Here is a 4,778-nt window from a genome sequence, read left to right as displayed (position 1 = left end):
TGCTTGCTACTCTGATTCAGGCATGTGAAAATCTATGAAAGACACCCATAATACTGGATAAGAAATGCGTTACTTACCTGTAACTGCAGTTATCCAGTATTGGTGTCTTTCATAGATTCACATGCAACCCTCCCGCCTCCCCAGGAAGGCCTCATCTCTCCCTCTATACCATATATTACGTCTACCTAGCTTGGTGCGTACGAAAATCTGAGGGACTGAGGCTCCTGGCAGGAAGGTTCTAGAGGGAGGTGGTAGCTGATTGGCTAACTTCAGGAGTTTAGTCCTTTTTACAAAAAGACATAGATAGGCTACTAACTGCAGTTACAGGTAAGTAACGCATTTCTTCACCGTTCACAATGTATCGAGGTGGCCCATTTTCTTCCTTGCACTCTAGCCCATAAAACACTGCAAACGCTCTGTTCAGTAGGCAATGAAATGTGGTAATTGGAAAAAAAAGACTGCAGGCATTCACCCTCATCGCATCAAACCACTGATGGTGATGCTGGAATCATATCCTTAGCACTCATAATTGCAGCTGTAATAAATGAGGAGGGATCAAAGAGTGGCAGAGATCAGTAAGGAAATGAGTTTGAAAAGTGAGGTCTGGATTTTTTTTTTTAACAACAAATTGTTATTTATTTTCCAAAGTACCATACGGGCAAAGCCCTGCAAAGATAATACAAATAGTGAGTGTGGCATACAATTTCTGGGTACATCATACACAAACCATATAACCTGTGAAACAGCAGACCAGAAATACATCAAACAGCGAACACACCCAGAGAGTATTACATGCACATTATAAACCAATATTCAACCACAGAAAGTCATGGTCATCAGACTAAACAGGTGAGTTTCTAACTACGTGAATAAACAACAAGAGAGAAAGGGCTATAAAAATGACTCTCCCGCCCCTAGGGATAAACAATCGTAAACAACTAGAGAGTATTATTAACAAAAAATAGCAAGAAACTCCGTCAAAGGAGTGGTCAGGCAGAACAGCCTCCAACACAAATCAGTGCTCCATGCAAACGTCTTAACTGCCACAGAAAAATAGTGCGGATACCAAGATGAAAAAGGAACCCTCAGGCACCCACACCAGGTAGGTAGCCGTATGTCTTCATTGGGTTCCTGTGGTTAGTGCGTGTGAAAATACAGCAAACCAAAATGGGTGCAGATTAAAATGAGTGTAGATCACTCCCTCAACCAACACTTTTAATGGAGGGGTGATTCGAACTCAGTTAAAACCAATGTGTATAGACGGACATAAAGAGTTAAGTAAGTTTGAACCCCTTGTCCTAAAAAACGGTCGACTTGTTTCAGCTATCTGGTCTTTTACGACCCAGCATTTCTCAGGACCAGAAATATAAAAAACTCACCACACGAGGCAGTACACCCCCTAACGTGTTTACTCATGGTGGATGGATATTCACATAAACGCATTTATTACCAACTTGAGTTCTATCTATTGGTAGGCGTCTTGTGCATTACCTCTATTCTGAGAGGTTTGTGGAATCTGTGAAGAAACCCATAAACAAAATTCAAATCAAACATTGTTATAGAATTTCTCCTTTCTCAAGATATCACCGTAGTTGTTAATATCCATTCCCATCACTCACCCTGTAGCACAGTAAAACCAACATTTAATTAAATGAAAACACATACACACATGTTATTGTTGTTGTGCTAGAGGGATATATATCTATCTTCCCCCACTAGTCTGCTATTCTAGTATTAGCGGATTGTACGTTCCATCCCTTATGTCACTCTTGGTCATCAGTAACACTACTCCTGTGTGAACCCGGATTACTTTTCAGTCCATGCTCCACTATAAAAAATCAATTTAAAAGCAAACAGTTTTCCTCCGAGAAATAACATATGGGTAAAGATTTGTCACATTATACCACATCATGTCTGCATTAACATCTGCTTTTAGGGTCACGCACAGAAGAATAGAAGACCCTGAATCAAACTTTACAAAAATTCGTATAATGGAACTCACTTAATTGGATTCCCACTTGTATCTCATGTATAACGAAAATCAGACCTTCTCTTTAGGATCTATTTAAAGAAAAAGCGGACAGGCGAAAACACGAGTCAGATGGAAACACTCCTTATTTTTTGGTAACAAGGTAATAACTAAATCATCACACAGTCAGCCACCGGTGATAAAAATGGAAAACTATATTGGGTTTACGCCATGACTTACTTCTCTGTTTTCAAATACATGACTTCATGAGTCCGTGGTGGGGGACATCTTCACGACAGCATCTAATTAGGAATAATGGGAGTCTGAAATTTTTCCTCACTCAGACCAAACACCAAATGGAGTTGTGTCTTGTATACCCATCAAATCATTAATACTACGTTGAAAGATTACCATTAAGAATAAATTAGGGCATACACATGTGGCAAATTGCTGGAAAACCCCAGTTCAATTGTTAGCTAGATGATGCGATTTTAAAGTGAAAATGATATTCATTAAAGACTCAATAGCTCCGTGAAAGTACGTCGCCTCGATGGTGGTATTACTTCGAGATATCGAGCGGTGCGTTAACCCGCTCAATGTACTCACTGGTTTGCTGGCGACTCACCGCGTAGACACCTAATAACGGCTCACCCACGGCTCGAAAGACAACTCGACCCGCGGACTGAGCAGTCCTTTTCACTTCCGCTAAACGCCGTGACCTGCGCGGATGCTTACCACGTGATCTGATCAGGCCACCTGCGCGGATGCTTACCACGTGATCTGATCAGGCAACAATAGTCGCGAGATTTAAAGCAACAGTAGCCTAATTCAGATTATGCTGTAATGTTATCAAAAGGTACAAAACTACAACTTAGGTCTCAATAAACCCATCTTCAAATGGAACCTGTTATTCCTCTCAGCGCACCATTTCAACATCTCCTCGATGGGCATTAAAGGGAACCGACCACCAAACCAATGCTGCATATCGCCATAGATTAAAGCTGGCGAATTCTTGAAGGGGTCACCCAGATTATCGGTGATGCTACGTGCACTTACATAAAAGGGCTCTAGAAAAAGGGGGAATTAATCAAGTGAAGGGAGAAATAATACGTCCACACTTAATTTAAACCCTTTCAATATAGGTCTTGTCCTCATCCGCACTATTTTTCTGTGGCACAGTTAAGACGTTTGCATGGAGCACTGATTTGTGTTGGAGGCTGTTCTGCCTGACCACTCCTTTGACGGAGTTTCTTGCTATTTTTTGTTAATAATACTCTCTAGTTGTTTACGAGAGTTTCTAACTACCACTTATTCAATGGGATCATGGGAGTCAGACTGTAATAGTGAGGGCACATTGATACCTTTGTATGTGGCCCAGCTGGCCTAGATCTTTCTGTGTTACTGCGGGCACCCTCTCACCTGAAGAACCACAATCTCCGCAGTCCTACATCTGTCAATCACCTTTTTCCACCCAGCAACGCTAGGTGGGGATGAAGCCTTCCAATGTTGTGCGATATCCCGCTTGGCTAGGGTAAGAACTAAGAATAGGTGGTGCTGCTTGTAGCGGTTCCCCCCTATATCATCTGTGCAACTTAGTAGTAACAATCTGGGGTCAAGCGGGATGGTCCATGCCAGAACTTGATCCAGGCATGACGTCACTCGAGTCCAGAATGGCTGAATCCCCGTACAGCTCCACACAGTATGGAGAAAGGAACTGTCATCTCCGCAGCAGCGGAGATACGGAGTAGACTGAATCTCACCCATTTTCCACAGCCTAAGATGAGTGATATACCTGGTGGAGGTATTTAAAATGGATGAGTCGTACTGGGTGGACACCACCGCATACCGGGTACTAGCCAGGGCTTCCGTCCAGTCGTTGGTGAGAGTCGGCAAATCGGCCTCCAAAGGCGCTCTAGTTTTGTGTATGGTGGTTTTAGTGTGCATGTTAAGCGTCTGATAAATTTGTCTGATTTTGTGATCCCCTATGTCCATCAGTAAGCGGCCTTCCAGTTGATGGAATTCTGGTAGTTCCTCCAAATGACGAATCTGGAGGTCTATGGCATGTCAAAGTTGCAGATAGCGATGAAACTGAGACTTATGCAAATTGTAGTCGGATTGCAACCGCTGAAAAGACTTGATGGTGCTTGAAATCCACAATAAGGTCCCATTTATGGAACCCATTCAAAGCGGCGACAGGCCATAGGTACGTGCCTTGCCAAAGTGGAGTGGAGCCCGTTAATCGGCAGCACCATCCCATGGATTTAACTGTGCGTCTCCAGATTTGTAGGACTGTCCGACATGCTGGAGGGAATGCTTCAAGGGATGTGTTACTGTATAGAAGATGCAGCAAGTGGGTGCCAGCCGTGGACTCCCGTTCGACTGCGTAGGCTGGAGCTGACAGGGACCCATACCACCATTCATTTTACACCAGAAGGTGAGCGGCGGAATAATATGCCTGGATGTTGGCTGCTGCAATGCCGCCGCAATAAGTGGATTGTGCAGAGTGCAACCCGAACCGCACCTCCTTGCCATAGGAATGTATTCAAGATCGCATTCAGTTGCGAAAACTATGTAGGAGGGATGGTATATGGAAAATTCTGAAGTCGATGTAATAGGCGCGGAAAGGACACCATCTTGAAGATACCGGATTGGCCATATAAAGATAGAGGCCAAACCGTCGTCTCATCGTGGGCAGCCGCGAGTAACAGGGCGATATTGTGCGCCCACGAGGCCTTAGGGCATGGCTATTTAATGACCCCAAAGTACTTATCCTGTAGTATCAATGGATAATTTGTAAGCCCATGCTGGA

This window comes from Lissotriton helveticus, chromosome 3_1 (genome assembly GCF_964261635.1).
Source record: "Lissotriton helveticus chromosome 3_1, aLisHel1.1, whole genome shotgun sequence".
In the NCBI taxonomy this organism is placed as follows: Eukaryota; Metazoa; Chordata; class Amphibia; order Caudata; family Salamandridae; genus Lissotriton; species Lissotriton helveticus.
Note: the sequence above shows the minus strand (reverse complement) of the source record.